This window comes from Terrapene carolina, unplaced genomic scaffold (genome assembly GCF_002925995.2).
Source record: "Terrapene carolina triunguis isolate 2854851 unplaced genomic scaffold, T_m_triunguis-2.0 Scaffold180, whole genome shotgun sequence".
Taxonomy (NCBI): Eukaryota; Metazoa; Chordata; order Testudines; family Emydidae; genus Terrapene; species Terrapene triunguis.
In genome coordinates this window covers 4,677,304-4,701,938 of record NW_020664531.1, presented here as the reverse complement: position 1 = coordinate 4,701,938, position 24,635 = coordinate 4,677,304, and positions in this window count along the sequence as shown.

Here is a 24,635-nt window from a genome sequence, read left to right as displayed (position 1 = left end):
GAAACATTGCAGAGCAGATTATTGAACCTGTAATTCCCAAGATAGCTCTCTAACCACTGGACCTCTTTTCTTCTGCTTGAATAGTATATCCATGTCATGGAAAAATCATTGCCTCCTGCAATTTGAGGCTAGGCATATCTCTATGTCTGGCATGAAGAACTTAGTTTCATGGCCCCCTTCTGAAGTTAGTGGAACTAGAGAACTAAGAAAGGGTTCTGATAGACAATAGTGTACTGACCACAGACCACTCTTTTGATGGTTTAGTGTGACTTTAGACTTATCTTTTATCCTCAACTATCATTAAGATGGCCCTATGACACTCTGTGCCTCAAAGAAGCACCCTGGAACCCCCATATTCACCACTGTGATATGATTATGGTATGTTTTGTACAAAGTATGTCTTGCGAAGTGCCCTTTTTCTAAGTCTTGATCTGTTGAACATTAATATCCTGTTGGATTGTGTGTGCTATCATTGTATGTGAAGTTATGAAGTTTTGCTATGTCTGTGTTACTGAAATATGTTGCGACGTTGGGAGATGCCCACAGTCAACCTTTTAATTACAACAAAGGACCAGCCAGAGATGTGCCGATAGCCCATTAATGGGAATCCACTCTCCCAACAGCCATCCCTGAGACTTCTCAGAGAGAGCACCTAGGCAATGGAGACTGCCTGACCAATGGGGGCTGCCTAACCCCTATGTCACAGCAAAGATCTTTCCAGCAAGCTGGGAGAAAATATAAAAGAGAGACAGTGACATCATCACTTGGCCTCTTCCCACCCCACATCTCAACAGCTGGAGGAACGTCTGGAAGACAAAGACTTTGAACTGTGGAAGGGTGGTACCAGGCTGGAAGGTATTCCCAGCCTGTGTATTGGGGAACTGTAACCTGCTTTTATCATCTGTCAGGGTGAGACACTGTTTGATTCAAATTCTGCTTTGACTAAAAGTTTAGTATTTAGAATGCGTGTTTACTTTTCATGTTCTTAAGGTAACCATCTCTGACCTTTATGCCTACCACTTATCATCTATCTTTCTTTAGTTAATAACATGTTTTATATTTGACCTAAAACAGTATGTTTTGATTGAAGTACTTGGGAAATCTCAGCTCGGTTTACAAAGGCTAGTGTGTGTCCACTCCACACTGAGGGAGTGGCGAACTACATAATGAACTTTCACTGCCCAAGGGAGCCTGGAGCAGTGTAAGACAGTACAGTCCTGGGGTGCAAGACTGGGGAGCTGGGGGAGTGGGGGGAATTGGCCGGAACCTCTCTATTACTGGTTCATGAGTGCCTGGGAGGTCATTCATGCAAGTCAGTTGGGTGTGTCCCTGCCTATGGATGTCTGTGTAAGTATAGTACCTGCCAGAAGTTTGTAGCTTGACACTGTGATGCTTGGTGGGTTCTGAGGGCTCAGTGGTCCCACAATCCAGATTGCACCCCGGGGACCCCATTACAGTCCCCTACACCCACTTTTTCCCAGCTTCATTATCATGGGTCATCAGCGTTACAGAGGACATCTAGAAGATGACTGATTGCATCACTAAGAGTTTTGAATCCTTATTCCATAACTGTTCAGGGAGAGAAAGGAAAATTTCATGACTACTTGCCAGCAAAAAAAAGTTTCTTGGGAGTTAGGCACCTAAATACCTTTGAGGATCTTGGCCTTAATAATTGGGTTTGTTCCAAGTGACGATAGCCTAGTTAATCATCTCCATTAGGTGGCTGATGCAAGTCTCTGTTATTGTAAATACATTTCATCTTATTTTGGGGGGGGGGGGGAAATCAAGTTGTATATAAGAAAGGGAGCTGCTAGCAGATATTTTCCATGTCTTTGGAATTCACTTGCCTCACTTGTTCACCAGAGTTCAGATATGATCTTCAGGGCTCAGCAAAGGTTGTTTGGATGAATAGCTATTTGTAGGGCCAGGGTGAGGTTTTGGCATTTCTTTAGGGTATTGGAGAGGGTGGGGAGCTTGGATTTAGCAAAAAGTATTTGATAACTAGATGTTGCACGCTGGGTGGGATTTGTTTCTGTTTAATTATTGTAAACTGACCCTGATCCTCAGGTCTTACAATTTCACTGAACAAAATGTCACCTGCTTAAAATAAATAGAAATAAATACAAAATAAATATATAAACTCTGAACAAGTCAATGTCACACAAATATGTAAATGTGACTACTTCTCTTGAAATTAGATGTGCTGCACTTACAACAGAGGGAACAAGTTGGGGGGCTCATGGAAAACTTCCATTGCTGGGCTAACAGCACTTGCAAGTCTTACAGAGGTCAGGGAGTTAGATGTCCCCTTGGAATGATTCCATGAGCCAGTCAAAAGTGTTTGCTGTTTCCTTCTTGCATTTCTTTTCAATATTTCATCCTGTCTACAATCTGCTTCTCTCTCCCAGCCCTCTCTAGTATTCTCCCTCTCTCATTCCTCCTCAGACATCTGTCATAGGCCACCCCCTCAAGCCAATCAGCCTTTGAAAACTCATTCTACCTCCCCTGTGTCTAATTATTTTCAATGACAATGAAGGGATATGGGCTTTCGAAACAATTGGAAAGGGGATGGCTGCCCAGAAGTCGGGTTTCTCAAAACTAAAAAACAAACTATGGTAATCACATATTCTATTGTGTGTCTGCTTTCTCTCATTAGCTTTGCTGATTGCAATTGACAAAACTGTCTAAAAAGAGACTAACATGGATTTAATTTTTTCTTATTACCAATTTTTAGATAATATAGATACCAATTACAGTTAGATTTGTTGAGACTATTTTTGCCGCAGGAAAAGTCCATTGTAATTTACCAGCAAGGATAAGCTATACATTGTATAAAGCAGTCACAAAAATTACTCCATAGTTTAGGCTGTAATTTGCTTTCCTAGAGAAGTCTTTCTCTAACTTTCTCAAAATAGGGAGACAAAGTAGGTGAAATATTATCTTTTATTGGACCAAGTTAAGATATTACTTCACCCACCTTGTCTCTCTAATATCCTGGTACTCACATGGTTACAACTTTGCATTTCTCAAAAGAGCTCCTTTTCATCTGAATTGTCTTGTGTGTCATATGTCTACCCTGAGAAGAAAGTTTAGGGGAAACTTTGAGGTAAACTGGATAATGCATCTGTGAGAGACTGGGTCTTGGAAAACTGTTGTAATATTTGTTGTAAAACCAGATCTCAAAAATAGCTTGAACTAGAACAGTGGTTCCCAAACTTGGTTTGCGGCATGTTCAGCGTAAGCCCCTGGTGGGCCATAAGATGCTTTGTTTACTGAGCGTCCGCAGGTATGGCTGCTCGCAGCTCCCAGTGGCCGCGGTTCGCCGTTCCCGGCCAATGGGAACCAAGTTTGGGAACCACGGAACTAGAACATTCTCAAGCATTTTATTTATTTGTCTTGGATAAGGTCCAGTGCACAGGACCATCTTTTGATATGTTTGGGTGAAAGAGTTGGGAGTCACACATTATAATTATTGTAACTGGTCAGGGCTCCAACAGGTCTTGATTGGCCTAACATAGATTACAAGATTCACAGACGTACTTTATGAAACTTAAGCTTGGTAAATTAAATAGCTGTGGATAAAGAAGCTCTGTAGACATCCAGCAGATCTTGTAATTACCCTAAGAAATATAGCTTAGCAACAAAGTTAGACAGTATAGTGATACTGAGCTTGTGGGCACCATCTGCAAAATATCTAGTGAAGCTTGTCAACGTCACTGAATCCTGGCAAAACTAGTACAGTGCCGCTAGCAATGTTCCCATGCAAACCAACAATGAACATAGTGACTAGAGAGTCTACATGGACTTGTTCATGTAACAGAGATTCCAGAGAAATGAGTAACCAGACAGTAACTTAGTCTGTCGAAGAGTACTTGAATTTCTGTCTTCAGGTATGACATCATTAACTACAGTATAATATAAAACAACTATAGCTATGTGATTTAACATAAATATCTAGAATTGGATAATTAATCAAAATGTTAAAAAAAATCAAATTAAAGAAATTCCTTTCCGTCCCAAAAAAGAGAAAATTAATATATATAATTTATCATGATAAGCTCATAATCAGTAGTATATGCCTTAAAACAAACACCTTGCAGTATACCTTAAAATATTCAAACTTGGGTGCCTCAATCTAAACACCAAAATCTCTATTTAAGCACCTAAATAAGTGATGTGATTTTCTGAAGAGCTGAGCATTTGCAGTACCTATTAACTCAGTTCTCTTATTTGGATCTCTAAATATGCGTTTAGATTTCTAATTTAGGCATTCAAGTTTGAAAATTTTGGCCTAAATGTTTGAAATTCAAAAGCTGGGGTTAAGGTTCTCCAAAAAGGTTCTCAACTATGACTCCTCCTCTGCAGTTCACCATACTGAACCATTCATGGAATATAGATATGTCAGTGATGAGTATTTAAATGCATTTATTACATTTTAAAAATCATTTACAATGAAAAAATATTTCTATGTACATTTTATGCACGTATCACCTCTTGTGTATAGGATTCTTTAGAGAATGAGGCACTTCAGGAGTCAGCAGTGTTTGCAGAGTGGATGTGGGAGAGGATGGTGTCTCATTGAATGCAGTGGATAGGGTCTTAAGTCCACCTCAAAAAGTTGCTTTCAGCTTAATTAAAGATGATATGTAGTAAGATTGGTTAGGACATATAGAGGATATTGGAGAAAGGAAAGTATGATTTGTGAGCTGGAACAGGACTGGATAGACCTTTAGCCTGCATATACAGGGTAAGAGGCTGATGTAACTGCCTCATTCAGGAAAGATGAATTGGTCCATGTCGTGTTATAAACCATGCCTATGACAGCTTCTTTCAGTATTTACAGTCTTTATTCAGGCAACCCACATGTATATCTGCAATGTTTCTGCAGGTCCCCATACCCCCATCCTTCCAACAATGAACAAACCAAAACCAGACAGCTACACATTTCCTTGTTTAACTATCTGCCCATTCCCCTTACTGGCTAGTTTATTATACACATAACATGCCCCCCCCCCTCCTTTTAAGTTTTTACTACACTCCTTACAAAACCAAACAATAATTAGCAATGCATTTCAAATTGAAAATAATAAACAAACAGGCACTCAGTCATCTTTTCACTATATGATCTTCCAAATATGTAGGTGAACATTTCCCACATATAGAACACCTCAATTCAACCTCTGCAAAAGGTAACTCCACCATCACTGCTGACTTCTGGTTCAAACCTGTCATTATGCAATATGTATCAAAGCCGTCTCCTCCATGAGTTCTATTCATAATAGCTGATCTTGTGTTAGGCTGCAACCTGCCCAGACTTCCAGAAACTGGTGCTGAACCTAAACAGGGCATTCTTCAGTGGCAATTCCATTGTTGCTATACTCACATTTCCAGAGTTTACCACAATCCTTTTTATCAATTGATCCATGTCAGCACACAGCCCTGCCATCCCCCAGAATTACCATGTAAGAGATTAGTCCTGTAATATCTTGAATGATAGCTGGCATCCAATTGGACCAGGACCAAAATTTTAGTATAGACAGCTTCTTCAACAGTTAAACTATGTTCTTTAGCATATTTATCAAGTTGGTCCTTTGGCTTCTGTTGTTTTTGCTGTATTTTTCCCATTAAGTAGGGATGCATATGGTCTAACCTTGACCTTAGTTTCCTTCCAATTAACATCTCTGCTGAGGACAGGCCAGTGGTAGACTTCTGACAATTAAACAGGTAATAAGATACCTGGTGGTACTATAGATATGAAAGTACCGTCATTAAATGACTGAATTGCCAATTCAGCTAATCCATTTGATGATAGAATGTAGGGTGCTGATGTAACATGTTGAATGCTGTTTTGCTTTCTAAATCTTTGGAATTCTGTGCTAATAAAAGAACGTCCATTTGATCTGATACAAACATTTCAGGTAAACCCTGGGTACTAAAACTAGTCCTTAGTGTTTCTATGGTGACTTCACTAGGGGATGTATTCATGGGATAGATGTCTACCCATTTGAAATGTGCATCCACTAGTACTAAAATGTTTTCCCCAGAAATGGTCCAAGATAATCAATCTGTACTCTTCTCCAAGGGTTATCTGGTCACTCCCAAGGGTAATGTGGAGCCAGAGTAGGAGCTTTGACTCTTTTGATAAATAGAGCAGGATTGCATCTTACTTTTAATATCAGTATCCATCTTTGGCCACCATATGTTATGCTTTCATTTTAGTAGCACCTGGGTGTGTTATCCATTATTACTTCACATCCTTGCTTTGGAATGATGATCCATGTGCCCCATAATACACACCCCTCTTACACACTACATTTACTTTGTTGCCTATAATAAGGTGTGAACTCCTGATCAGCTTTGGTCTAGGACCATCCCCTTAAGCACAAGTCCTGTAATGTTTGCAGGTACTAGATCTTCACCAGCCCATGATGTTACCTGTAATGCTGTCACTTGAGGTGTATTGAGATAGTTCATTAGTAACACTCTCTTCACTTGTGTCTTTTTCATATGTCTCAGGTAAAGGCAACCAGCTTAAAGCATCTCCATTTCCCAGCTTCTTACCAGCTTCGTATACAATGGTAAAGTCATTAAATCTTAATGTTACTGCCCATCTCTGGATTCTGGGTGATACCATCTGTGGCATTGCTTTCATCACGTTAAACAAAGAGATCAGGTGTTTGTGATTGTGGTGGGGTGGCTGCCACACACAGGGAGAAGAGGTTAAAAGCAGCACCAGGGAGGCTGCACAGAACCCATGAATCAGGAAAGGGCTTATTGAGCCCACCAATAGGGGGAAGGCTTGCTGGAGCAACCAAGGGCATATATATAAAGGGCTGCTCAACAGAGCAGGGGGGAGTCTCTCCCTGGAAGGAAAGGGAGGAGGACTGGCTGCCTGGAGAAGCACCATAGATAGAGAAGTGCTGGGCAGGGGCATCAGAGTGCAAGGGTGAGCTGCTGGCTGACCGCTGTGAGGCTGGGGCCTTGCTACCAGGGCTGAGAGGGGGCTAGGGCTATGGAGGAAGTGGCCTAGGGAAGATAGGCAGCAGGTTGGAGGAGGACAGTAGGTGGCTGTCAGCTATAGGGTCCCTGGGTCGGGACCCAGAATAGCGGGTGGGCCTGGGTCTCCCCCACCTTGCACCCCACTTGCCAATGAGGAGTGTGGCTGGTATCCAGACTGCAGTTTGCCCCTGAGGCAAGGGGCTGGACCTTGGACTGCAGTTGGCTGCTGAGGCAAGTGGTGGGACTAAGGACTGCCGGTCCCCCAGAATGGGGGAGATACTGGAGTGGGGGCACAGCTGGAGGACTGTGCCCAGAAGAGGACACTGCGGTCCAGGGAGCGACGCAGGTCCAAAGAGTGGAGACAGTAATGACAGCAGGTGTGACACCACTAGCTGAAGGAGGACTGGAAGGGCTCAGAGCTAATTCCCAGGATGGCCAGCAGGAGGTGCTGTGACGGTGAGTCCTGCTTTGTCACAGTGATCCATGAACATTTTAAACCCCCCCCACACACACACACGTATATGTATATGTATATGTGTGTGTGTGTATGTATATATATATATATATATATATATATAGTGACAGGGTCAGGCCAGATGGCTACAAGAGAGTGATAGAAGGCAGATATATCAGCCCCAGATTAAATAGGTCCCTTTTCCCTGGGTAAGGTAACAGGGAAGTTTCCAGAACAATCAGGAACTTTCTGGAAACAATTAAGGCAGACAGGCTGATTAGAACACCTGCAGCCAATCAAGAAGCTGCTAGAATCAATTAAGGCAGGCTAATCCGGGCACCTGGGTTTAAAAAAGGAGCTCACTTCAGTTTGTGGTGCGAGTGTGAGGAGCTGGGAGCAAGAGGTGCAAGGAGCTGAGAGTGAGTGCTGCTGGAGGATTGAGGAGTGCAAGCATTATCAGACACCAGGAGGAAGGTCCTGTGGTGAGAATAAGGAAGGTGTTTGGAGGAGGCCATGGGGAAGTAGCCCAGAGAGTTGTAGCTGTCATGCAGCTGTTACAGGAGGCACTATAGACAACTGCAATCCACAGGGCCCTGGGCTGGAACCCAGAGTAGAGGGCAGGCCCGGGTTCCCCCCAAACCTCCCAACTCCTGATCAGACACAGGAGGAGTTGACCCGAACTGTGGGTTCCACCAGAGGGGAAGATCTCTAAGGCGAGCAAATCTGCCAATAAGCGCAGGACCCACCAAGGTAGAGGAGGAACTTTGTCACAAAATGTGTGTGTGTGTGTGGAACTTCCCCACAACAGCAGCTAATCCTTCTCAATCTAGCTGTGAATAATTATGTTCAGCAGAAGACAGAGTCTACAATACAAATCCAATTGCTTTCTTTGACCCATCCTTCATCTGGTGAGCTAAAACAGCTTCAATTCCATAAGGAGATGCATCACAAGTCAATATCCATTCTTTGTCAGCTTGATAACAGCCCAGGACTTCTGAGGATTGCAGCAATAGTTTAGAATCCTGAAACGCTTGTTCCTGAACTGATTTTCCATACCTTTTAACCCCCTTTTTAAGTAACATATGCAGAAGCATTAGAAGTGTTGCTAAGTTTGGCACAAAAAAAACTTATTGTAGTAATTCAGAGAACCTAATTAAGTCTTCAGCTCTGAAATATTCCTAAGTGTTAATGGCTTTTACTTTCTCTCTCATTGGGTGTAGTCCCTTGGCATTCACTTTATATCCCAAGTATATCACTTCCTGTGCCAAGAAGGAACACTGATCCTTTTCAGGCACAGACCTTTAGCCTGTTTAACAGTTCTACTAAATTTTATAAATGTTCTATGTTTGTGGTACCTGTGATTAGTATATCATCTAGCTACACTGCCACATGTGGAATTCTTTGAATCAATCCTTCCACGGTTCTTTGGAAAATAGCAGGGGCTGAGGACACGCCAAAAGAACACCTACACTTAACAGTCCATTGTGAGTAGTTACAGTGAAATACTGCTTGGCATTTTCTTCCAGAATGAATCTGTTGGTAGGCATGGCTCATGGCATCTTGGTAGGCATGGCTCTAACTTTGTGAACAATTACCCTCCCGCTACAACTGCAAACTGATCCTCAGTTTTTGAAATTGGATACTATTCGAAGTGTGAGACCCTATTTAGTGTCAACTTTTAGTCACTACATATGGGTACAGAGCCATCTGGCTCCAATACTGGTACTGTAGGTGCAGAAAACTGTACAGGTTCAATAATAGCAGTTGCCTTTAGCCATTTTAACTTAATTTCAACTTTTTGTTTCATGGCAAAAGATACTGCTCTGGGTTTGAAATAATGAAACATGACATTTGGGTTTACGTAGACCTTAGCAGTAGTGCCTTATAAAGTGTGCAGCTCATCTTTAAATACTTCCTTGTGTATTTAAAACAGTTCACAGAACTAGATCATCTTCTGGTTTCAAATGATGCACTTTTATTTTCCAATCCAGTAAAAGGTCAGCCAACCGCCCTCTATCAAGCAAGTTAGGGCCAATGCCTGTGACCACTAGCATTGGTAGATGTCTTACTCTGCTCTGGTGGCAAACTTTCATATTGGTGGATCCCAGTATCTTTACGGCTTCTTTGGTGTATGTTTTTAATATCCTATTTTTCTGCAATAGAGGTGGTTCACTATCTTTCTACAAGGTCTCATGTGCTTCTTGGCTCACAATAGCTATGCTACATCCTGCATCAAGCTCAAATCATACATTGTTTCATTGACAGTAAGGTACTTCCTCACACTCTTTTTCATTACTTTCCTCCTCAAGTCATGAAAAGCACCATGGTTGAGAGGCTGCTTTTTTTTAATCATGGTTTTGTGTCTGCTTTCCTGGTTTTGTCTCAACACATTCTTCAAATGTGTCCCATCAATCTGCAAATGGGACATTTCTCATTTTTTAAATCTGTAGCCCAATCAGGTGTGTTTGCCTCCACAATGAGAACACACTCTTCTAGCTGATTGGTTCTGTTTCCCAGGTTCCCTTGCAATTTTGTGCACCATATTTTGTGTTTCCTGGGTGCTATTTCCAGTTCCCTGGGCCCTTGTGACATTTTTTGTAAATTCTGTAATATAGAGATTGCAGATTTTGTAACCTGGGCCAATTTCACAGCTGTTTCAAATGTTAACTGCAGTTAAGATAGTAATCATTAATGCCACAAACTAATGCGTCTCTTAGCATTTGTGTCAGGGTCACACCACAGATGCAATCTTGAGAGAGCTTCCTTGGTGCTGCCACACACTCTCCCGCTGTCTTCCCCTGCTTTCCTTGACCGAGAGTTAAACGTAAATTGTTCTACTATTTCATTGGCTGTTGCGGTCAAATGGTCTCAACAGATTTACTAGCTCATCAAAAGTTTTTATCTCCAGGCTTTTCAGGGGCTAAAAGTTCTCATTGATCTGCGAGTCTTGGCCTCTACATGGTTGTGCATGATAGCTTTCTTCTTACATTCATCTTTCTGTAATATCATGAGCAGTGAAAAAATGAGACTAGGGGTATGTCTACACTACGAGAGTAGTTCGATTTTAGTTAAATCGAATATGTGCAATCGATATTAGAAAGTCGAACGTGTGTGTCCACACTAAGGACAGTAATTCGACTTTGTCAGTCCACACTACCAGGGAAAGCGTCGACATTGGAAGCGGTGCACTGTGGGCAGCTATCCCACAGTTCCCGCAGTCCCCGCTGCCCATTGGAATTCTGGGTCGAGCCCCCAATGCCTTCTGGGTAAAAAAATGTGGCGAGGGTGCTTTTGGGTAACTGTCGTCATCCGTCAGTCACTACCGCCCTCCCTCCCTCCCTGAAAGCGCCGGCGGGAAATCAGTTCGCGCACTTTTAGATCAGTGACAGCGCAGACGCCACAGCACTGCGATCATGGATCCCGCTGCGACCATCGCTGCAGTTGTGGCCGTTCTCAACGCCTCGCAGCTTATCATACACCTTTCCCAGAGGCAGATGCAGAGAAATCAGGCGAGGAGGCTACGGCACCGCCGTGAGGGCCTGAAGTCGGAGAGTAGCACAGAGCTGTCAGAAACCACGAGCCCCAGCGCCCAGGACATCACGGTGGCAATGGGGCATGTGGATTTTGTTGAACGGCGATTCTGGGCCCGGGAAACAAGCACGGACTGGTGGGACCGCATAGTGCTTCAGGTCTGGGATGAATCCCAGTGGCTGCGAAACTTTCGCATGCGGAAGGGGACTTTCCTGGAACTTTGTGACTTGCTGTCCCCTGCCCTGAAGCGCAAGGACACCCGCATGCGAGCAGCCCTGACTGTCCAGAAGCGAGTGGCCATAGCCCTCTGGAAGCTTGCAACGCCGGACAGCTACCGGTCAGTCGCGAACCACTTTGGCGTGGGCAAATCTACCGTGGGGGTTGTTGTCCTGCAAGTAGCCAAGGCAATCGTCAAGGTACTGCTGTCAAATGTAGTGACCCTGGGAAACGCGCAGGCCATCATAGATGGCTTCGCCGCGATGGGATTCCCAAACTGCGGTGGGGCTATAGATGGGACTCACATCCCTATCCTGGGACCGGGCCACCAGGCCAGCCAGTACATCAACCGAAAGGGCTACTTTTCAATGGTGCTGCAAGCACTGGTGGACCATCGGGGACGGTTTACAAACATCTACGTCGGATGGCCGGGCAAGGTTCATGACGCTCGCGTGTTCAGGAACTCTGGTCTGTTTAGACGGCTGCAGGAAGGTATTTACTTCCCGGACCACAAGATAACTGTTGGGGATGTGGAGATGCCTACAGTGATCCTCGGGGACCCAGCCTACCCGCTAATGCCCTGGCTCATGAAGCCCTATACTGGCGCCCTGGACACTGAAAAAGAACTCTTCAACTACCGGCTGAGCAAGTGCAGAATGGTGGTGGAGTGTGCTTTTGGCCGTCTCAAGGGGAGATGGAGAAGCTTACTGACTCGCTGTGATCTCAGCGAAACCAATATCCCCATCGTTATTGCAGCTTGCTGTGTGCTCCACAATCTGTGTGAGAGCAAGGGGGAGACCTTTATGGCGGGGTGGGAGGTTGAGGCAAATAGCCTGGCTGCTGATTACGCCCAGCCAGACAGCCGGGCGATTAGAAGAGCCCAGCGGGACGCGCTGTGCATACGGGAGGCTTTGAAAGCCAGTTTCAAGGCTGAGCAGGGTACCCAGTGACTTTTAAGTTTGTGGACACAGAAGCAGAACTTGCCCCCGTTTCTTTACCCAGTTGCCGTCGACTATCCTCTCCAATCACATACCCCCTTCACCCCCTTCCCAAAAAATAAAATCTGTTCTGTTTTGTTAATGGACACCATTGTCTTTATTACTGTTTTCGCGGGAATGCTTTAAACCTGGGACGCAGACTGTGGCGGGGGGCGGGTTTAGTGTTGTGATGCAAATGATGCTTCTAAACTCCAGGAATGACAGGCTCCGCGGTGGTGGACTGGTTGTTTCAACGGAGCCTGCCAGCCCTCCTGGCCGGGACTGCGTGTATGTGTCGGCTATGTGACTGTCTTGCAGGGGGAGGAGGGTTACAGATCCCCTGCTGCGCGGCTCTGTGATCCAGGGTAAGGACCGCTGCATAAGATCTGTAACTGCCCTCCCCCGCCACCAAGTCACAGAGCAACACCACCCCCCCCCACCACACAGAACATGAAAACCACCTCCCAGACTGACCAGGATAACTAGTCACTGCACTGTATATGTGCCCTGCTGCTGCACCTGCCCCCTGCTAAAGGTGACTGTCCTGTCCAATGACCAAGCCCCTTCCCCCCCTTCAGACAGACTCCCCTCCAAAAGAAGAGGAAGGAAACAGAAATGAACAGAAACGTATTCTTTATTAACAACCGCACATGGAACGGGGGGGTGAAACTTGGACGGGGTCTTGTGTGAGGCGGGTAGGAAAGGACTTTTCAAATTTTGGGGAATGAGAGCCTTCCAGTGGTAGAGCAGTCCGCAGGGGTGGAGTGAAATTTTTCACGGCCCCTTCCACCCCTCCGTGTTTGGACTTTGGGTGAGGGGGGTATGGGACTTGGTGGCGGGGCAGGGCAGTTACAGAGAGACTGCAGCGGGGCTCTCTCCTCCTGCCTCCGGTCCTGCAGAACATCCACAAGGCGGCGGAGCGTGTCCGTTTGCTCCCTCATTAGTCCAAGCAGCGTTTGAGTAGCCTGCCTGTCCTCCTGTCGCCACCTCTCCTCCCGTTCAATGTTTGCCCGGTGCATTTGGGACAAGTTCTCCCTCCACTGTGTCTGCTGGGCTGCCTGTGCTCGGGAGCATGCCATTAGTTCAGCAAACATGTCTTTCCGTGTCCTCTTCTTCCTCCTCCTAATGTGCGCTAGCCTCTGGGCAGATGTGGCTGTGGGAATTGGAAAAAGGGAGTGAATTCCTGAGACAGAGCAATGTATCTGTGAACAGAGAACATAGTCTTGCTCTGTGAACAAGACCATGCAGAGCACCTATCACACGCGCACTGAGGACAAGGTCGAATTTTCGGCCCTCGCCTACCGTGCCTGCGGTCTTGCTGTGGCGAGCTGAGGAGCAGGGCTGGACACCGGACTTTGTCTAGCTGGCAAACATGGTAAGCCGTAGACTTGTGGCCGCTTAAAACTTTAAGAGTGGCACTGGCCTCCTTTCACATAGAAAGCAATGCGAGTCTCTGCTGGCAGCAATCCTGCAAGCATGAACTCTGGCCCTGTCCCACCCCCTCGCGGCTGTAAACCGCGTGGCTGTAAACCGGCGGTTGCAGTTCTGTAAAGGGACGGGCAAGCAGTCCCAATACTAACTTTCCCCTACCTAATTCACAGCAGGGAGTCATGCCAGACATCACCCTCCTGAAGGTCTCTGCGAGCCAGAAGGAGCGCATGCTTCGTGACAGCCTGCAGAAACCGGGGCCATTTGCTGCGCTGCTCTGCAAGGCCATGATCCCGGAGTACCTGCTGGCGTTGTGGCAGGGAAACGTGTCCTACCACGGGGGGCCTAATAAGCTCTCCCTGCCCAGGAACCTGCTGATGAGGCTGGAAAAACACCTGCAGGAGGTGTATGAGGAGTTCTCCCCGGAGGATGTCGCCTCTATCCCCGGTTACATTGACCAGTTCTTGGCTTAGGTGCCCTTGGAGGGACAAATGACTGCAGGGTTTTGGGCACTATAATCATGAAGCGGACATTGTGCAATTTTTTGGAAATAGTTCGGACTATATATTGAGGCGCCCAAAGACAGACTAATCATGACACACTTTGCACTGATTCCCCTTTTGTTTGACTTTCCTGTTTACATGTTTTGAAGCACTTTACCCACTGTTAATATTTTCAATCTTCCTGTTTTGTTGCAAATAAATGTTTACATGTTTTAAAGCACTTTAGCTACTGTTAATATTTTAAATATGCCAGTTATGTTGTAAATAAATGTTTAGATATTTAAAACACTTACTGATTGATCCTTCCCCTGAATCTGTGTCTGGGGTAACGGCGGGGGACGGTTGGTAGGGGATCTCGGTCAGGGTGATGAAGAGCTCCTGGCTGTCGGGGAAATCAGCGGTGCCAGCGCTGTCGACTGCCTCGTCCTCCTCATCTCCTTCTTCATCTTCCCCGTCCGCTAACATGTCGGAGGAACCGGCCGCGGACAATATCCCATCCTCAGAGTCCACGGTCAGGGGTGGGGTAGTGGTGGCGGCCGCACCTAGGATGGAATGCAGTGCCTCGTAGAAACGGGATGTGTGGGGCTGGGATCCAGAGCGTCCGGTTGCCTCTTTGGTCTTCTGGTAGCCTTGTCTCAGCTCCTTGATTTTCACGCGGCACTGCGTTGCATCCCGGCTGTAGCCTCTCTCTGCCATGGCTTTAGAGATCTTCTCATAGGTCTTTGCATTCCGTCTTTTGGAGCGCAGCTCGGAAAGCACGGACTCATCTCCCCACACAGCGATGAGATCCAAGACTTCCCGATCCGTCCATGCTGGGGCCCTCTTTCTATTGGATTGCACGGCCATCTCTGCTGGAGAGCTTTGCATCGTTGCCACTGCTGCCACTGCTGCTGAGCTCGCCACGGTGTCCAAACAGAAACTGCGCTTCAAACTGCCCAGACAGGAAAAGGAATTCAAATTTTCCCGGGGTGTGGCCGGTCAGAGCATCCGAGCTCGGACTGCTGTCCAGAGCGTCAACAGAGTGTTGCACTGTGGGATAGCTCCCGGAGCTATTAGCGTCGATTTCCATCCACACCTAGCCTAATTCGATATGGCCATTTCGAATTTAGCGCTACTCCTCTCGTTGGGGAGGATTACAGAAATCGATTTAAAGAGAGCTCTATGTCGAACTAAATGGCTTCCTGGTGTGGACGGGTGCAGGGTTAATTCGATATAACGGCGCTAAATTCGACATAAAAGCCTAGTGTAGACCAGGCCTAGTTTGCAGTTTTCTTCCTAAGTTTAGTGTTGTGGATTAAGTGGGGAAACAGTCCCAAAGGTTGCAGCCATTTCTCTTGTGTTTGTAAACCTTGTACATAACTTCCCAGACCTATTTCTTTCTCATTTTCGTTCTTGTAAGTTCAGCTCCACCTCATCGGGGTGTTATATTATACCACGTGTACAGCTGCTTCTTTAGCTATTAAGAGTTTTTATTCAGGCAACACCCATTTGTCTGTCTGCAAAGGTTCTAGCAGCCGTCCACTTCCCGCAGTTGTCCACTTGTTCATCTGCCCACTCCCCCTAGCAGCTGGTTTATTATACACACTAACAGTCCATGGCTGGGTAAATGGCTCTTATGTAATGAGTGGGAGGGTTGTATATTAGAATGCAGAGCAGGAGACATTATGAGGGTATACATGGTACTGTTTGCAACTGTAAGGCTACATCAAAGATATACTGAAGGCATGGTCAGGGCTATGCAAGAGGGCGCAGAATTAAGGTTCTTTGTGGAATCTTACTCTGATTTCCTTCAGTGGTGTATTTTTTTTCCCCCTAACTGAAACGTTCTTTTGATGAGCTTCACTCTAACTTAAAATCCTCCACTAATCATTAGGGAATGTACAATAAAATGCTTTACCTTGAAGTATTTGATTTGTGGGTTTCTATAATTCAAGGCACAAGTCTCTTTAAAAGTTGAATTTTTTTTTCTTGTCTGTAAAATGAAATAAAAAGTTTCCTGTAACTTTCCAAAGGTTATGCTGCATATCAGCAAATCATTCACTGTGGGTGAATGGCTCTACTCTTCATAGGACAGCAAAATTCAGGTGCTTTATTTCCTGCCCATAGTACTTGGAACAATGGAAAGCTCTGTTGCTAAATGTTAAAGAATATGTCCTTGCCTTTAGCCTTTTGTTAGCTCAGTAAAGGTCAAGCAAAGCACAACTGAGGAAAGCTCCAAAAATAAAAGAGAAACTAAGGAATAACCTAGCACAAAAGAGGCTATTTATGAACATGAGCATTAATAAGATATCTTTAGTATCAGGCATCAAAAGCTTTTGTGTTTTTACACTTCTCAGAGAAACAGTCACACCCATAAATACTTTCTACCATAAAGTAGCCAGTATAGTCATATCACTAACTGCATTGCTACAAAGCCTTTTCCATTTAATTAATTTCAAGCGTTACAGTTCCTCAGAAATAAAGGTGAATTCAGATGAAATGGTATCCAAGGCAAGCATGAAGGAAGGCAATTTTTGAAAAAAAGCTAGTCACCTGATGCAATTCTTGAGCAATAATATAGAAGCACCTATAGATATTAAGATTAAGCAATTTTTTTCACCTGGGCTCTTTCAGATACGATTGTTACTCAAAAAAGTAGAGCCAATTTGACTAAAGGCCAGATTCTATTACCCTTACTCATGTTAATTAGTACTTTACTCCACAGGCAATCTCCACTGACTTAATGAAGTAAGGTACTATTCAGAGTGAGTAAGCAAATTAGAATCTGTCCCTTAAGCAAGTAACTTCCAGCAAATAATCATGTGCCAGATTCTGCCACTTATATACTCACAGTAAGTACTAAATTATTTCATGAGTAGCTCCAAGCTAATGGCAGAGTAAGCTGCTACTCCATGTAAGAGTAGCAGAAATTGGCCCTGTATTTTTTGGTATGTGTAGATATTCATAGCTATAGAGATGTATGTGTGGATAGAGCTATATTTCATATGTAGTAGATATTTAAAACAGATTTTTTGAAAAACTCTGGGTAACCACTAAACAAAATTAATATGTTTTTCAATTTCCCAGACCTGTTGTTTTCAGGAATATGCAATGTGCAAAGTCAGACCTCTTTAGCAGGCAATGCAATAATGTGATAACGACCGAGCCAGTCACCCTACCATTTCTTTCAGAGTAAATCAGTGGCTCAAACTCCATCAGCATCAAGTTAGATGTAGTGGTTCCTACAGCCTCTGCACAATCTATACAGTTATTTAAACAAGATTAGATATTTTTTTCCTTGTAAGGGTGAAAAGCATTAAGGATCTAAAGGGAGTGTGTCTAGTGAGAGGGAGTGTGAAGTTGGACACAATGATGGAAAAAATAAAACTTCAAAACAAACTTGATGCATTTGAAAATGAAGCATATGCCTTTAAGCTGTAATTAAAAAATATTTCACATAGCCCTGCATCTGGCCTCCCACCCCCCCTTAGCAGTCTTTCCCCACCCTATGCCTTCCTCCCCAGCCTGGCTCTTTCCTCTCCTCTCCCATCTATTAACCCAAATCTCTTCCCCCTTCCCTGTGCTGTCTCTTCTACCTCCTCCCATTCCCTTCCTTCCACCCCTGGGGCATATGCTCCCTTATTTCCCCATCTCCCTTCTCCGCATACCTGAATTGTCTTCACTCACCCTCCTCCATCTCTAAGTTGTCAGCCCCTTCCAACTTCTCCTTTCCCCCTCCTTGAGCTGCCTCCCCTTCCACTCCCTCCTACCAACCCTGATTATGGAGGTCAGGCACTCCGTACAATGTAACAGATGGTGATATCTGCAGCCAAGCTGCAAAGGTTGAGCTGCAGCCAGGGACTGAAAGGATCTCTAAAGCTCCAGAAAGTAGGAGGCACTATCAGCCACCAGATCAACCTACACAGAAAAGCCCTGATGGGCTCCACCAGCCTGGATTCTGATCAGCCTATTAGGCAGCAAAGTTACAAAGCCTCAGACATCCTGCCATAGACCCTGCAGCAATCGAGAACTTGGGGAAACTGAGCCAAGATGTAGTTGCTCAAATAAATCAGATGATTACAAGGGTGTGCTATCCCCTGCAGGACATGGCAGCACTGGCCATGGGATGCAGCCAGACCTTCAGGGATTCAGTGGCTTGCCTGGATGAGTCAGTAGACACAAGTCTACTGATGGCCCTCAGTGAGGAAGTGGACAGAACCATGCAACCAGTGCATGTCCTGGCCCAGCACATCAGGGAGATCAAAGGGACACTGGAAACATTTGAAGCTCTATGCAAATAGCTGAAGCCATTAGTGTTGTTTGAAATGCTCCCTTGAAAAACACATCTGGAAAGTGAAGTCAGTTTCCTAGTACCAATAAATTAGCTAGAAGGGAAAAAAATGATTTCTGCACCTCTTGTGTGTATGCTAAAAGCACCACTGACAGGTTCTACAAGAGCTGTTTGGAAAGGAGGAGGTGTTATTCATTCAGAATCAGAACACATTTCAGCACAGCTGTCCCACACATTGCTTTCCTATGCACGCAAAGTGTTTCATTCCTTTCCAGGTATAATAATGCTTTGTTTGTACTTTATTTTGTAATCACAGATTTCAAAAACCATCCCCTAGAGACAAGCACCTCATGTAAACATCCACCAAGGCTCAAAATTGAAAACACAAAAATAAATACGGAAAACATAATACAAGCTTCTCTGTCCTCAATCACTATTTCAAGTAGAGTGCTATCTACTCATTTCACTATGCAATTAATTTGATCCTCCAATTAATTTGATCAGACCTTTGGGCACCAAGTTGTTTGTGAACATATAATCCCGCTTCCATCCCTCACTTGAATCTAACGATTCTTTATTTATCCTGAGTGGAACAGCTTCAACAGGAGAGACTGAGGGAGCCCCACATCAGAGTATCCCATAGCTCCATGATTAGGGCACTTTGCTGCAAGGTGGCAGATCCCTGTTCAAGTTCCTTCTTCCCTTGAGGTCAGGCAGGGACTTGAATTGGGAGTCTTACATCCCAGGTGACCACCTTGACTCTGGGGCTAAAAAGTGATGAGGGAGGGCCTTCTCCTCCCCACCCCAGAGCTGTTTTGTGTGAACTCAGCCGAGGGGCCCAATCCAGTAGGCACTCTCTGATCAGCCTACTGGATGAGGCTCCGCATGCAACTTTTAGGCATTCAAATGCCTAACTTCCCCTTATTTCTGAATCACTCCAAGGCTTATGCAGGAGATAAGCAGCCAGGCACCTAGAGGGAGGCAGCAGTGCACATGCTCATAAACAGGAGCCACCGGAACTTTTACTGCAAAAATGTAGGCACTGAGTGAGTTTAGGTGCCCACAAGGGAGTTTTGTGCATCAAGTGGTCCCAAAACTGGGACATGATGCCTACGTGTCTAACTCCTTTTCAAGCCAGGATACTGGACTACATGGTCATTGGTCTGATCCAGTATGACAATTCTATCTGGTCCAAAAAAGACTCTTGTGGAAATAAAACTTGTGCTATTCAAGCACTGTTACGTACGTAACAATACACACTATAAAGTGCTATGAAAACTTTATCATGCACCCCCACAGTCACATGGATAAACATGACAAATTGCTTGTTTCAGTCAAATTGATAGAGATACTTTTGGCTTGTGTAAGAGGTTGGTGGTGTAGAAGGAAACTATCCCTATGGAAGAGATTCCAGCCAGCACAGATGAAGGCATACAGTGATGGGGAGGGAGTTAGGCTTGTTGTGCAGAGTTTCAGCCCCTGTATTCATGGAAGTGCAAGGGCCGCTCCCTAGAGAGAGCACAGAGCCCCAAAGAGGGCAGAAAGGGACTGGAAGTAGGTAGAGCCATGACTCTACATCACCATGTGTCAGGACCCCAACAAGGGCAGTCAGGGCCAAGGGTCAGAGCCGGGAAAAACCTGCGGCTGGGAGTAGCCGAGGAGTTCATAGTCAGATTCCAGGCCAGGATCAATAACAAGGATCAGAGTCCGAGTCAGGTTTCAGGGTCCAAGCCAGGAGGCAAAGTCCAAATCAAGCTGAGGTTAAGCCAGGAATTCAGGAGCAGGAACAGTCATGGCAACTACAGGAGATCTGCACTGTTCCCTGGATGCTTCCTGTCACCCCCCTTGAGTTTCGATAGGGCAGGGAGCCAATCAGGAGCCAGGAGGCTGTGGTATGTCAAATCCTTGTGGCAGACTTTCCCATGGTCTGTGTCCACAGCAGGTTGTGGGAAGTGGAGCTCAAACTGGTTTCTGCTGCTGCTGGAGATGCCAGATACTTGGTAAATCTGCAGGCCTGGCTTCTAGACCTGTGCTGGGGCCCTATACCATGTGCCAAAGTGTAGTGCTAGCAGACCACACTGAAGAAATATGCCTCACCACTTACAGGGTGTGGCAGCTGTTTGTGCCCTCTCTCATGCATGGGGAACCTCTGGGAGCCTGAGCAGAATGCCAGTGGTGCTCCCTCTGACGCAGTGCAGCTCTACACTGAAGTAACACTGGGGCGTTCTTAAATGGTACAATCTAGCCCTTAATATTCAGTGATACTTCTAAACTTGGCCGTGGTCCAAAAGTTTAGTCCTTGAAAGCAACTGGCCTCTCTCTTGTGCAGTTTCCATTCAGTATCTCACCCACAACATGGTGTGAAAGGGCCAGGGTTTTTCAATTAGCAGGTTTTCCAGCTATTTCAGTTTTGTTAGAGCATAAATAATAACTGATTTCCAAATGTGCTGTTAAGAATCAGAGCTGTCTCCTCCAATACACAGAACCTTCTCCAATGTTAAGCACATCCTGTAGTTTCACAGATTGTTTTGAGTAAAAGGATTGCAACATGTCCTGTTTGAGAATCACAGAGCCATCAGCAGCAATTCCAAGAGCAGGTGGGGGTTCCTACAAGGTCTCACTCCCACAGCTAGTACAACTTAACATGTTTTCAATTATCACCATAGCCAACTATATTCCCCCTACAAGAGTAACTAATTCCAACAGTATTTGGAGTGTCTTAATCCCCTTCACATTCCCTCCTTCCCTGTCTCTTCCCAAGGCTGCCCAATCCATCTGAAAAAGCCTCTGAGGGGAATATATATATATATATATATAACCTCCTCATCTCACTTCCCAATATTGGGACAGCCTGTGGAGGACTGCTGGAAAATCTCACACAACTTTTGTATAAAGCTTCTCCACAAGTTTCCCAAGCAGATGCGTAGCATGGTGCATTACAGTGCATGAGCAGAGCCTTCTGTTTAGTATTCAGCCTGAAAGCTGAATGGTGGCAATCGTCCTGGTAGTCTGTATTCCTGAGTTGCTACTGTAGTCACCAGGTAGTGCTCAGGTTCTAGTGAGGAGATAATATAGTGGAAAGTTAGGTAATACCTGCCATCCTGCGCATTTTTCTGCCACAGAAGAAAGACTGACAGGAGAAGTTCTATGTACTTGGTAATGGGTTATGTTGATTTCCCCCACCCCCCAAAAGCACTCATATACTGGGAAGCCATGAAAGATAGACATTCAGGGAGGGAGTATATTCATCTTCCAGAAGAAAACATAATCTAGCCAAGAACTGAGAAATATTTGCAATAGTCAGAAATGAAATAGATACAGTATTTAGTTAAATACTGCATATTTTACTACACTAAATAATATACTGCTCTGTACTATAGTATGACTACAAAATAGGTAATGGATCTATGCAGTGAAAATCAGGATTCCATCATGTATTGAATTGATTAATTAGTCATGTATTCTGAATACCCAATGTATTTACTATACATGGTACCACCCCAGGAGGAGCAGAGAAAAGGGCACTCACCATGTACCTTCCTCTCTCCTTCCCTCCTTTTGCAATGGGCTAGAATCAGTCTCTCCAAATCTCCCTTCGCTTCCACAGAAGATGCATGAATGATAAATGTAGCAAATTGTTTCTCCCTTCTGTATTAACTAAATCCTCTCTGCTAGAGTCCAACTGCAATAGCACCATTCAGCCTTCTTTTCCAGGGTTCTCTAAGGCTCACCCAGTACTGATGCTGTGGTGTTCATAGATAAGGCTCTAGAGTTCAGGGTGCATGGGACCAATCCCAGTCGAAGTCCCAAGGCAAGGGAGCAGGGCCAGCTTTAGGACCTACGGGGTCCGATTCGAATACCCGGCGGCGGTCCGGGTCTTCGGCGGCACTTCGGCGGTGGGGGTCCGCTCTGCGTCTTCCGCAGCACTGAAGGACCCCTCGCCACCGAAATGCCACCAAAGACCCCGGAGTGGGGCCCTCTTAGGCGCGGGACCCGCTTAGGCACGGGGCCTGATTCCGGGGAATCGGCCTAAAGTCGGCCCTGCAAGGGAATTTGATGTGATCAAGTGAAGAAGCGATCGGTTCCTGTCACACCTCATTGCAGTAGTAACCATTTCTGGTCTCCTCTGCTCTGTGGAGGAGGGCAAGGGGCAAAGTGATTGCTGCAGTGGACATTTCTCAGACATTCTTCTTATAACTTAAAGTACTTCTATACAGAAATAAAAGGAATATTTATTCCACTCGTCACAATAATTACTCAGTAAATTTGGCACCACCTGGAAGTGATACATACTATTATCTCTTGAAAACAAGTAAATAAAATTGGGAGTCCAGAACAATAAGTTTACCTCTACATGGCAAGCAGTAACCTGTGACAGCATGTCTCAGAACTAGGCTCTACAGACTCAGGCTCACCGTAGAGTGCTAAAAATAGGTGTATAGGCATTTGGGCTTGGGCGGGCACTTGGGCTCTGAAGGGCAGGATTCCCGAGCCCAAGCTCCAGCCTGAGCCTGAACATCTCTGCAGCTATTTTTAATGCTGTAGCACTAGCCCAGGTCTGTAAACCCAGGCTCTGAGACTCGCTGCCACAGATTTCGGCTTGCCATGTACACATACCCTAAGGGAGCAAAAAGCAAAAGGGTTTTAAAATATTGCATATTCCTAGTCTCAATTTCTTTGTGTTTATCTGGATGGCCAGTGGATACAGAAGGCCAGGGATGAGGGGGAAAACAAGACACGAGAGAGGATGACAGCCTTGGCCACTCAGGGTTTGACCTACACAAAAATCACAGCAGATGGTGAGAGAAACTTGATTGTGGGAAGTAGGAGGTGGAGACTATACTTAAGTGGCCTGTCACCCTTCCAGCCCCCAAGCTTCAGCTTCTTCACATTCCTTTTCCCTGAGAGCTTCTAAGCACTAAGGATCAGATCCTCAGGTGTGGCCAAAATGCACAGAGCTCATTCAGGGTGTGATGTGCAAAGCTGACTTATAGCTCTCGGTTACACTACCCTAATGCTGGTGCTGCTCCACCCACATGGTACTTGTGACGGGTTGGATTACAGAAACCCCCTTGGGAGCTGCCACCCGATGTGCCAAGACTACCCCTGCTTCTGTTTTCCCTGCCAGCTCAGGACTCCAGCACCCCGTCTTGCTGAATTAGACACTTCAGTCCACTTCAACACAGATCCAGGGTCTGAATTACTTGTCCCAAAGCTACAAGTTTACCCAAAAACAGCTCACAGGAGTGTGCTTGTCTTTAGCACTCAGATGCCCAACTCCCAATGGGGTCTAAACCCAGATAAATCCGTTTTACCCTGCATAAAGCTTATGCAGGGCAAACTCATAAATTGTTCGCCCTCTATAACACAGATAGAGAGATATGCACAGTTGTTTGCTCCCCCAGGTATTAATACATACTCTGAGTAAATTACTAAATAAAAAGTGATTTTATTAAATACAGACAGTAGGATTTAAGTGGTTCAAAGTAGTAACAGACAGAACAAAGTAAGTCACAAGCAAAATAAAATAAAATGCGCAAATCTATGCCTAATCAAACTAAATACAGATAATCTCACCCTCAGAGATGCTTCAGTAAGTTTTTCTCAGACTGGACACCTTCCAGGCCTGGGCACAATTCTTTCCCCTGGTACAGCTCTTGTTCCAGCTTAGGTGTTAGCTAGGGGCTTCTCCATGATGGCTCCTCTCCCTCACTGTTCTCTTCCACCCCTTTATATATCTTTTGCATAAGGCGGGAACTCTTTGTCCCTCTGGGTTTTCACCCCCCCTCACTGGAAAAGCACCAGGTTAAAGATGGATTCCAGTTCAGGTGACATGATCACATGTCACTGCAAGACTTCATTACTCACTTGCCAGCACACACATATACAGGAAGACTCACAGGTAAACACAGTCATCTGCAGACAATGGTCCTTGTTAATGGGAGTCATCAAGATTCCAAACCATCATTAATGGCCCACACTTTACATAATTACAATAGGCCCTCAGAGTTATGTTTTATATTTCTAGTTTTAGATACAAGAGTGGTACATTTATACAAATCAGATGATCATACTCGGTAGATTATAAGCTTTGTAATGATACCTTACAAGAGACCTTTTGCACGAAGCGTATCCCATTTGCATTATAGTCACTTATCAAATTTTTATAAAACTATCCCAGTTACATTATATTCACTTATTATCATGTTTTTATAAAACCATATAGACTGCACAACGTCACAGTACTCATTCCACCG